Consider the following 12309-nt stretch of genomic DNA (forward strand, 5'->3'; position numbering starts at 1 on the left):
TTAAAAAAAAAAAGTATCTGTCATTTAAAAAAATGTAAATAATTTGTACTTTAAAAAAATAAATAAATAGAAGAGGGAAGCAAGTCCGGCTGGACTTGAATCCTGAGGCCTCAGTGTGAAGGTTTGCGACCTTCACAGTGATCTATTGCTTGCTTTCTGTTTTTTTTTAGCCCTTTATGAGCTTCCAGGGACCGCGAGGGAGCCCTCAATGTCTCCCTCATGGCCCCTACATAAAATAATTTAAAATGCCCTTTATGGGATATCTGCCACCACGGGATAAGCCTCAAGGTTTACCGCTCGGTACCTTCGCTTCTTCAAGAAGGGAGCTGCTGGTAACTGCAGGCCCCTGCTTGCTGAAGCATTTCATCTCTGTTCCCTGTTTGACAGGACCCACTGACAAAAACCAAAGTGTTTGCTGTGACTTAACTGCAGCCAAGCCACAGCAATCAGGTATGTCCCTGGAGTGGGTACTCCGGGACATTACAGGAGCCGACCCTGCGTGGTGGCGGTCCCTAGGGCCATCAGTGACTCCATGAGCCGGGCCGCGTGGCCCCCCTCCAATGTGTTAGACGCCCTGGGGAGGTGGTGATCTGCAGGGCTTGGGGGTCCCATAGTGATCCCCTTTTTAATTTTAACTATTTGCCCCAGGGGGGTGGTGATCCCCACATTATATTCATTAATAGCCCTGGGAAGATGGTGGTCCCCAGGGCAGCGGGAAGGTGTGTGACCCCGTATAACTATTAAGAGCCCCGGGGAGGTAGTGATCCCACATGCAGCAGGAGTTGCGTGGCCCCCCACTTTATATTTATTGATGGCTGCGGGGAGATGGTGATCTCCAGGGGTTTCTTTTTTTTAACCATTTGTCCCAATGAGGTAGTGATCCCCGGGGCAGTGGGGCGGGCTCACATTATATTTATTAATGACCCCTTGGAGGTAGTGGTCTCCGGGGCAGCAAAGGGTTGCCTGGTCCCCCCCCACAATACTATTAACAGCCCTGGGGAGGTGGTGATCCCTGGGGCAGTAGAGATGGTGCACCACCCCACATTATATTTATTGATGGCCCCGGGGAGGAAGTGTTCCCCTGGGCAGCAGGGTGGGGGGCTTGCCGCCCCCCACTTAATACTTAAAAGCCTCAGGGAGGAGGCAGTCCCCAGGGCAGCAGGAGGGTGCCAGGAGCCCCCCTGCATTATTCTGCAAATGCCCCCAGGACTTGGCCCATCCCAAATGGCCAAGTGTGGGAGCCGGAACTTTGTTTTTTATAATTTTATTTTTGCTGTGGAATTGCAGTCCCGTTGCGACTGCGTGGCAAATTTCTTTTTAAAAATGGCACCACATCTAGGGGGTCAGGGTGATCGTACCCTGACCCCTTTTCTTTATTTTTTTACCGTTTCACCCTTTTTCTGGGGCTCAGCTGAAGCCGAGTCCTAACATGTCTGACAATGGTTCATCAACTTCCTTGCTGAAGTGTTGTCAGCCAATCAGATCTCAGCACGAGATCGAGAGAGGTTGCAAATCCTTTGCTTCCCTATATATACAAATTTGTTTTCCCCTTAATTTCTCCAACACTACTGAACAAATTTACTCCTGCAACATGACAAACCTTTTTGCCAAATTTGGTGTAATTCCGTCCAGTAGTTTCGGGGCTATCACTGTTCATAATCCTTATGGAAAAATGAAGGGGAAAACATGCTTTGGGACTCTCCTTATTTTTGCCCCCCCCTGACGGATCACCTTCAAACTTTCCAGACAGCAGCTGACGTGACTGGCAAATTTTTTGGGAAAGTTTTCTGAAGGTTGGTCAAGTGGGCCAAAGATATATGTAAGTAAAAAAACACTTTTTATATAGAAACTAGGTCCTAACTATAACTACCTAGTGGCGACCAACTATATATATATATATGATTGCGTGAGGAGCGCTATTTTAGGCGAAGGCTGCCACCACGGATTGACTGTGGTAATGGGTTCTGGACAGCCCTAAAATGGACTGTAGAGAAACAAAGTGCGCAGGCAGTAAGTAACTGTTACAAATGAGACAATGTTCTAATAATGATATTGCCCACTGGAGGGTTACAAAATGGATGATGAGGACCACGAGTTCCAGCATGCAGTGCATGTGTAATTTATTAAAATGAATCCAATAGAAGGCTTCAATAGTGAAATGATGGAAACTGCTAATGTGATCCTCGTTTGAATAATGAACATTTCATCTCGTTTTAGAAAAACGTATCCACGTGTAAAAGCATTTTCATTATGGCAAGGAACTGAGGGCAGATGTCACGGTCGTGTTGAATTTTATTACCATCATGGGGGTCCACTAGGGGGCCACAACAATTTAAAAACAGACAGTATGGCTCTGCTCTGGCAGTTTATTCCTGTGAACAAGGTCGTGAGGACCGAAACGCGTCAGGATTGCTGTTTTAAATGAAAAGATTTAGGACCTGAAATTTGCTGGCATGAAAATAAAATTGACTTACTGCAACTTCGTGAGTGCATCTTGCCTTTCTTTGAGGAGGGATTTTGGAACATATTAGCGGTTTGGTTCTACCGCAAAGACTGCACCACCAACAAAGAGCGCCATATGCCTACAAGAGGACCAGCTTTGTTTTTGATTGCGTGAGGAGCGCTATTTTAGGCGAAGGCTGCCACCACGGATTGACTGTGGTAATGGGTTCTGGACAGCCCTAAAATGGACTGTAGAGAAACAAAGTGCGCAGTAAGTAACTGTTACAAATGAGACAATGTTCTAATAATGATATTGCCCACTGGAGGGTTAGAAAATGGATGATGAGGACCACGAGTTCCAGCATGCAGTGCATGTGTAATTTATTAAAATGAATCCAATAGAAGGCTTCAATAGTGAAATGATGGAAACTGCTAATGTGATCCTCGTTTGAATAATGAACATTTCATCTCGTTTTAGAAAAACGTATCCACGTGTAAAAGCATTTTCATTATGGCAAGGAACTGAGGGCAGATGTCACGGTCGTGTTGAATTTTATTACCATCATGGGGGTCAACTAGGGGGCCACAACAATTTAAAAACAGACAGTATGGCTCTGCTCTGGCAGTTTATTCCTGTGAACAAGGTCGTGAGGACCGAAACGCGTCAGGATTGCTGTTTTAAAAGAAAAGATTTAGGACCTGAAACTTGCTGGCATGAAAATAAAATTGACTTACTGCAACTTCGTGAGTGCATCTTGCCTTTCTTTGAGGAGGGATTTTGGAACATATATATATATATATATATATTATAGACAGAGCATTTTCCCATAACTTTGGTGCCGCTTGATTTAATGAAACTTCACAAAATGTTCAAAAATTATACTTTGGTTAGTTCAGCTGCTGTCTTGAAAGTTTCGGGGTGATCCATCAAGTGAGGGCTGAGGAAAAGGGGAGTGGTCCCAAAATGCGTTTTCCCCATTCATTTTTCCATGGGGTCTTTAGACACAAAAACAGCCTAAACTGTTAAACGGAATTACACCAAATTTGTCAGGAAGCTAGATCCTGTTCTGCAAATTATGCTCTTTGTGGTTTGGTTTAACTCTGTTCAGTAGTTTTGGAGTCATTTAAGGCCAGAAAATATAGCTATATATATATATGGACACTAATCCTCCGCAGATCCGTGCTGGCGGATCTGGGTTTGGATCCGCAAATCAAGGGGAAAGCAAGGCTGATTGGCTGGTCACAGCCTGACAGAAAAGTTGCGGCCACCATTTTGTTGGTCACATCAGCTCAGGTGTGGGAAAAAAAGTGTGCAAAAACACATAAGTGGTCAGGGTACAGGTATCCTGACCCCACAGGACACATAGAGGAGGACCCCCATGAGAAAACATTTGCCCAATTTTTTTTTTTAAATCCGATCCGTGGATCCACAAGTGGATCCATGGATCGGTGAATACACTGGGGGTTCTGCGGTTCCAGAAAAAAATTGGAAAATACAACATCCACTGCATCCAACCTCATGCTGTGCACGGCCAATGGTGCAGCACTGGTTATATTTACATTTGTGCATGCTAAGAAAATATTTCATCATTGATGACACCTTCTATGGCATCATTATTATTACTGAAACATTTGGAATAAAATTATTGATGAGAAAAGAGTGCATGTCAGGGGCACAAATTATAGTTACCTTAGAGCGCGAGTTATAGCTACTTGAGTTAACCATAACTATAACTGCTGAATTTCTGTGGTTTTGTGCAAGGAAATTATATAGGATTTAGTGCCCATGTCTGTATGTCTGAATTACCTTTTTAGAGCTTGAATGGAAATTGGCTCAGGATTAAGAGGAAATAAATTGCATTTTGGGGATATATTCAGAGATAGGTCGTTTTGGGGGGTAACAGGGCTATAGTGTTCACAGGTGAGAATGGATTGAAGATTAAGGGTGAGGTCTAGGTTTTTTTTAAGTGTTCGCATAAGGTTTTGGTTAGGATTAATTGAATTTTTAAGTTTCATTGATAGCTAATAGTTAAAAATCGTGAAAAAATAGTTAAAGAGTTTTATCATTATTTTTAATATTCTGTTATTCAGGTTAGCCCTTTTAATATTTTCATTGCCATTCTTTATTCATAATATTATTATATAGAACTAATATTTTAATGTAATATTCTACCTTTTAGAATTAATACTGGGAAAAAATTGCATTAATTTTAAAATTAGTATTAAAATGAAAACATACACACGTACATTCATATATTCACTAAAAAAAGTTAAAATCCAGCAATGGTTACAAATTAAAACTGGAAAAATACTGAAAGTTGCAAGTTATAGTCAGGCCATAATCCATAACTCACAGAATAGTGATACAAACCATAATTGGGATACCAAATGCACACCATTGGCCTGGATCTGAACTCCTCTGTCTTCAGCTAACTTATCCTTGATATGCAAGCTTTTGGCTGTTCACTGCGGGGTTTTGCCAAAGGATCTGACGTCTAGCCAAGCACTTCACTCAACCCTCTGCAAGTAGCCAACTACACTGTGCATGGCCTGCACAATGATGGTTGGCCAATGGGTCTGATCTGAGACCCGACCATTCTTTCTTTTTTTTTTTTTTTATATTGTTTGGGATCTGCGGACTTAAGGTAAGCTTTCCTGGCCCGGGTCTTGTGGACCTGTATGAGTTTCAATTGCCAATGCCGGATCAGCAGAGCTGGATCTGGGCAGACCCTGTGTCCAACACTCAATAGGCGACCATCCCCTGCTGCACACAGCCTTTTGCCATGCACAGCAGGGATTAGTGACAGATCCTGATTTCTGTTCAAACTCTGCTCCCAACCTTCCACTGGCAGCCATCCCTGCTGCACGTGGGCTACACAGTGGTGGTTGGCTACAGGGTCTGGTCTAAGATCAGATCTTTCACCCCCCTTTTTTATCCTCTGATCCAGGGCACACTTCCCTGCCATGGTGCTGTGGGCCCATGCAAGCTTCTCCATCCGGTGAAAGCTTTGAAAATCCTCCTACATATTCTTGAGTCAATGCAGGATTCTCAAATCCACATGGGAGATACCAGCTGGCATTTGAGCATCCTTCAAAGAGCTGTAGATGCAGTGAGAACATTTACATGTCTTTTTATTTTAGACACAGGAGCCCTCTGGTGTGCCTGGGGGTCAGGGTGTGCAAATTTGTTTTCAGGACTCAGTGACTGAAAATGTTGTTGTCACAGCCAATAAGATCCGAACACGAAATCTGAGATCTGTGGATATCCATGGATCCTTTTAACCTGACATTGTGTACCCTATTTAATTCTAAAATGTAAGCCTTTAGTGCTCAACATGATCATCTCTTTAAATTTTAAGTTCTCACGAACTATTGAATGGATTTACATCAAACTAAAAAAGGCACTTCCTTGAGTGAAGTTTTAACTACATGCAAACTTAGTATGATTTTTTTAGTCATTTCTTTCTGTATTGAGGAACAAGTCTTCCTGAGGGACTTAAAAGGAGAACTTACACTTTTCAGGCCACCACTTTTTTTCTTGATGGATGTGCATAAAGACATGAAACTTGCCATGAAAGACGAAGACAGGATGAACCTTTTCTTAAAGTTTCATGCAGATTAGTCGAACAGTGCCAACGTTATTAAGAAAACAAAAAATACCTCTCTAAAGAAACTCTGACTCAACCATAATTACACTGCTGCCATCATCACCAGTGTAATGTATGGACATTCAATTATATACTTATGATGTATTTGTACCTTTTAAATCCACATTTAAAGTTATTTGAAGTAACAACCTATAGTTTATACCTTAGTAACTGCATTAACGTAAATATATTGCCTGGATCACTGCTAGTCACTGATGGCTCTTCAAAGCAAGGAGGTCTGTTTGCAGGTCCTGCATGCAGGGTCCTCCACACCCATGTGCTTTGAAATTTTCTATGAAGAGCTTTATCGGTGAGCAGCTATTGAAATTAACTTAATGTAGTTATCATCAAGTTAATTACTATGGTCTCCCCTTACAATGTCAGGTGGCACAGAATTCTTTGTTCCTTGCATTCCTCAATTCCAGCAATGAGGAATTCTTGTTTCGATTCTGGGGCATGAAGATGCAGAAATGTCAGAATTGCCCAGTTTCTGTTCTTCTAACTGCAGATGGGAAGAAGGGAATTTCAACCACTTATAGTCCTTAATCAGTAGCAATATTAGACTCCAAGAGACACACAGCACATTGTAAAATATGAATAATTTCTAAAATGAACAGTACTATACATACCTTAAGGTTTTTTATCAGTTTGCGATAATGTGACAATTAAACTGTCAGCGTTAATACATGTGTATGTTACAAATAATAATCACACAACAAATGTAAAAATGTCAAGCACATGTAAACTAAGATTTAACAGTAGAGTTAGTTCTTGTCTGAATATGTCCCGGATGACATTCAATAGGAAGGACATTTGTAGGTCGAGCCTGTGTGTCGGTTGCAAGACTATTGTTTACACTAACCATTTGTTGCCTTTGGTGTCACTCTTCTTTGTTGCCTATTAATTGGCCAGCGCAGGCCAAATGTCACTTAAGTTCTTGTCTGTGGAGCACGGACCAAGCACAGATTGATTCAGCTTAATAGGTGCCTGTCCGCTGCTTGTGCTGTGATTGAAGTTCTATTTCTTCTTCCCCATTCCCATTCTTCCAAACCCCATCTGGGGCTCCCTCCCTTTTCCGCCACACCTCCCTCGACTTGGAAGCTAAATTAATTCACAGCCTCGCTAGTTTGTTTCTGTATAGCTTGCCCCTTAGTAAATGTATGAATAAATGCTGCATTTTATCGCTAATTCATACAGGTGTGTTCATGTTTTTGCAGTGCAGAACCGACCCCACCATTTGCATTTGCTCTTTCTGTGCTTTTTTGGTTTATGGCACTTTCTAGTGAACTACTCCACTTTCCAGGGTTTCTTGTATTCTTCCATTACTTGTTGTAATATACTGTCCCCAGTATTTTCTTTTTGTGCATCCTTCACCTGTACAACCCCTAGTTCCTTTTGTGGGGCTGCTGCTCAAATGTTTCATAACAGTGTAAAAAAAATAGAAGTCAGTGGTGGCGACAGTACAATTATATTATTTTCTGAAAATGGCCTTTACTTGAAGTGTATGCCACCAAACCTTCCAATGAGTGCGCTATAATTACAAAAAAAAAACAAGCATAGGCAAAGCCAATAGATCTTGCCTGTGCAAGACCTATTAGGTTGTCAGTGGTTTTTTTAGACATGTTGCAACATGGCTTGAACTGAAAAAAATGAAAGAGCTAAGACACGGTCATAGTGTTTTTTTTAACTTTCAGCCATGTTGTACAGCCGCCACTGTGCAACATGTAAGGAAGGTTAAAAACGCTATGACAGAGCACTGCTGCGACAATGTTTTTTTTTTAAATAGCTAATGAAACAAAAAATGGCTTAACTAAACAGAATATTATTTTAACACAATTCCACAGCAAAACAGCAGCACAGCAACACACGAGTGAACATCACATAGGAATTTGTCAGATTTACACCAAACTTGACAAAGACGGATAACCTGCGAGAATATGTTCAGTTTTGGGTTTGGTCTAAATGTGTTTTTCATTTTGGGTGTTTACACAAGTTTTATATCCAGACATGTGATTACTATTCTAATGTATATCTGTACTGTCAGTCCTCTAGCCCAACAGTCAGAATTTTAACAAACCAGATTGGTTTCTCAAATTAGCAATCAGTGGACCCACCTGCTTAGTTCCACCGAATTCTGAGTGCCTGCAACAAATGTGTTATTTTTCTCTATGCTGCCATATGATCTGTGGTCTTTAGACGAGGACCATGGATGCCACCAGGATAAAATTGATTATGAATTCAATGGCCCAACCCCAGACACACAGGATACATTGGACAACATAGGGCACATTCTGAATGCTGTAAAGGCTGATGTCACCTCAAAAACATGAGGATTTTTACAGCTATGCCCTCAGCTCATATATCTTTTGTATGCAGACAGCCATTGATCACATGATGATTTCAACCATATACAATCCATAGACGATTTCAGCCAACATGTGAATCCCACAGCTGTGAATGATGTGGATCTTCCAAAGACCATGGACTGAACATGGCTAGTAAACAGAAATAATCTCAGACACTCCCAGCCAGTCAGAGTGGCATGACCGCTCCACCCTATTGTCTAGTTTGCTGTCAAACTCTTTGTCACAGAATACTAATTTCTACTTTTTAGGATATCTCCTGGTTTTAGTATGTGTATTTGTCCATCCACACATCCAGAATGCTTCAACTTAAAAGTAGGGTTAGCTCAAAACATGAGGCGATAAACCCCAGCACCTTCTGAGCAGATCAAATAAGCATTATGTATGAACTTTTGTAAGGAAAAGTGGCAGAACAATCTACAACATGACCACGAGCAGTACTAATAATTAGCAAATAAAATTTATTTATATGAAGGTTATAAGAGTGAATGCCTTTGTTTGTAAGAACCTTCCAACCTCTTCATTTTTCCCCAGAAGGGTACACTGCTTTTCCTCTTAACCCAGTTATTTCTGAATTTCATGGTCCCAAATCATGCCATTTATGATGCTCCCAACAAAGACCTAGGTTGTACTTTGGCAGTGAAGCACCTCACAAATTAACCTCTTTTTTCCCTTCAAAGAAATAATCTGTTTCATATTGTTTTCAAGACCGGAATGGGAACTAAAAGCAGCCCTGGCAAATTTTGCAAAATCAGCCCTCATCACGCATATATAATGATGGAGCGCAGCAAATGAGTATGACCGCTGAAGAAAGTGTGGGTCATGTCACCTTCTGAGATTTTTTAAAACAAAATGCTAATATGGTGTAGTTTTCAACACATTATGCATTACTGAAGCTTGTCCAATCATTCAGTGGAGGGATGGAGATTGGAGACATGGATGCATAGCTCAAAGAAAGAATGAACAAATAGTTACATGGGTAAGGAGTGGGTGGATGAGTGAACTCAAGGATGGATGATCACGAATAAAGACTTTTAGCTACTCTTGTTTTCACTTAACTTTAACATTAAACATCATGCATGTGAAACATGCAGAACATGGATGTACTTGTTGATTAAGTGCCTCAAAGAATTAAATACAAAGCATTAAGTGTTGGTCTAAAGTGGAAGAAAGAAAGAAAGAGACACAGATGCAGAGGCAAAATTGCACAACTTAAAATCAGGATACCGTTCATCATTTCTGGCTTCCCCTTGACCACATTGTGTGATCCTAGGCAATTAGTTTTTTCACAGTGCCGCCTTTTCCTTCATTATAGAATAAGAACATCTTGAAATACATCAGTTCAGGGTGTGTGCTGTACAAAAAGACTATAATGCTACTCAAACTATAGTATATAGTAACACCCTAAGCCACAAATGGGATCAAACGATAACTGTCTTTTCCTTGTTTTACTAATGGCCTCCTTATCAGAGCAGTGGAAGAGACGCATGCAGTGCTTAAATTGAGTCAGTGGTTGCCAGCACTTATTTTTGGGGACTGGCATTTATTTTCCTGCATCCAATATTTAACCAGGGTAAGATAGGGAACAGAAAGATGGAGGAAAAGAAAGGCGGACAAAACATCACACAGGAAGAATGCAGGAACGTGCACGCGCAAGATAAAAGGTTAGGGAGTGTCTGGTAGTGGATTCAGTAGGAATTAAGTGGATTTTAGACTACCAGCTTTGGCTTTGGGCATGCCAACTTTTAAGTGCACCACCCAAGGGCATCTGAGCAGATCGTCTGGCACCGGCACTCATTTTTATACAAATTAAGCACTGGCGGCATGTATTTTTTTAAGTTAATGATTAGAATCACTTAACAACTGTCTCTCAAAGCAGTGGTAAAATGTAACATTATAAGCAAATGTGTTGCAACAGTCACATAATAAAGAAATATATTTTTTTGAATTGAGGGTCTTCATCATATATGTGCTCGACTTTCTGAGGCGAGCAACAACAGGCCCCTCACCCCTTCCCTCTGAAGGTCAGCGTTGCTTGTGGCCACCCTGCAGGAGATAGGAACCACCCAAGGTTTTCAAGTGAGTCTCAGTAGCACGCTTTAAAACCATTTGTTTTGCATTATTTGTAACTTCGGCCACCCCCCGCCCATCGAGCAACAAAACCTGCCTCGATCAGCAGTAAAACATGCACCTATCCTGCCAGCCCACCGGGAAAATGGCCAGTGCCTGGTAAAGCCGTCCGGGCCTGATTGTTATGGGTCGTCTTCCAGGTTGATGGGAGTTTATCATGTATGTGGAGGTATAGTCTTTTTTTTTTAAACTTTTCCTTGGGTAACCCATGCCGTCTTCTGGCATAACCCCCCAGTAGCCCATGACAAAGACTTTGCTAATCTACTCAAAAGTGTTATAAACCCTTACAGTGAATGAATGCGATTCCTGATGCGTAGATGATAGGATTTTTTATTTTTTTTTGCATGTCCATTTTTAGGTTTCACCTGCATAGAGCTTGTAAAATCTCTAGTAAACAAAAATAAAGGTTAAAGCGGGCTTTGAGTCCACCCCTTACTCACCATTACTTTGCTCTGACATAATCCTTGTTTCCTTGCTTCTTATTGGTCCCTTCCTCACCTCAGCTTCCGTCTGAGTCTTTGCCGTGTGCCCCTACCATGGAGCATCAACCAAGTACAACTTCTTGCCTGTGGCCAGTGTCCTTCCGGTGGCTGCAGGCTTCTGCAGGTAGTCCTTTTTTTTTTACTTTTGCACATGCACTCTTATAGGGTGTATGTGTCTGCAGTCTCTCTCACCCACCCTCCTCCTGAGATTTCATCCTTTTGTGGTTTTCCCACCCCCACGCCCTCCTCCGGTGGCTTTCCATGCCCCACCTACCTCTTGTGATTTCCAAACACCCTGCACACCTTCCGTGGTTTTCCCACCCCTCCATGCTCCTGCAGTTTCCCACCCCTGCCCTCCTCCTGCTGTTTGTTGTCCATTGTCCCTCCTCCTCCCACTATCCGTTGTCCCACATCCACCGCCATCCTCCAGCTGTTTGTTTTTTGTTTTCTTTTTTTACAAGTTGCACTGGCAGTTGCAGTTCTATAGCACTATTATGTGCCAGACTGCAAGTGTCAAGATATACTGCAACAGCAGGAACGAGGGGAGTTTCTACAAAGCACAATGACTAACTCATGCAAAGCCTGCAGGTCACACATCCTGAGTCTAGTGGAAACTACCCCTGCGGTCATTACACCGAGACCATTCCCACGTTTGCAGAGCCTTGAATCTGTAGTCATGTGTATGTCAATGGGCAGTACTTAGACAGAGTAGCCACTGGGAATCAAGATGCAGCCATTAAAGCAGATCATTACTGAAATTGAGAGGGAAGGGAAAAGGGGGAGGGTGGCCCATGAAACTGCAAGAAGAGAGTAATATGAAAATCTTAGCTTTCGCCTATGCAAGATCTATTGTATGTGTGTGGCAAAATTGCATAAGGGAAAGGCCGCGATCTAACAGTAGTGTCACTTAAGCCTTAGGTATGCAGACACTATAAAAATGGCCACCTTAAACTAAACCTCTTTCTGGTGCTGAACTCGTGTGAGAACAGAGATGCAAGCGCCACTGGTGCGTCAACACCTCGCTGCAGATTGAGTGCTATGACACCCCAACGTGTCCAGAACTTGGATAACTATTTGCATTGTTGTGGAATCCAATATCAGCAGTTCTGATGGATGGCCACATTTACAAAACATGTACTTCTTCACTTGGCTCAGCACTTAAGAAAAACAAGTATTGCCAAAGCCAACTGGTTCTCCATGCAAGATCTATTGGCTTTGTCAATGTGGTTTTTTAGACATGTTGCG

This window comes from Pleurodeles waltl, chromosome 3_1 (genome assembly GCF_031143425.1).
Source record: "Pleurodeles waltl isolate 20211129_DDA chromosome 3_1, aPleWal1.hap1.20221129, whole genome shotgun sequence".
NCBI classification, from domain to species: domain Eukaryota; kingdom Metazoa; phylum Chordata; class Amphibia; order Caudata; family Salamandridae; genus Pleurodeles; species Pleurodeles waltl.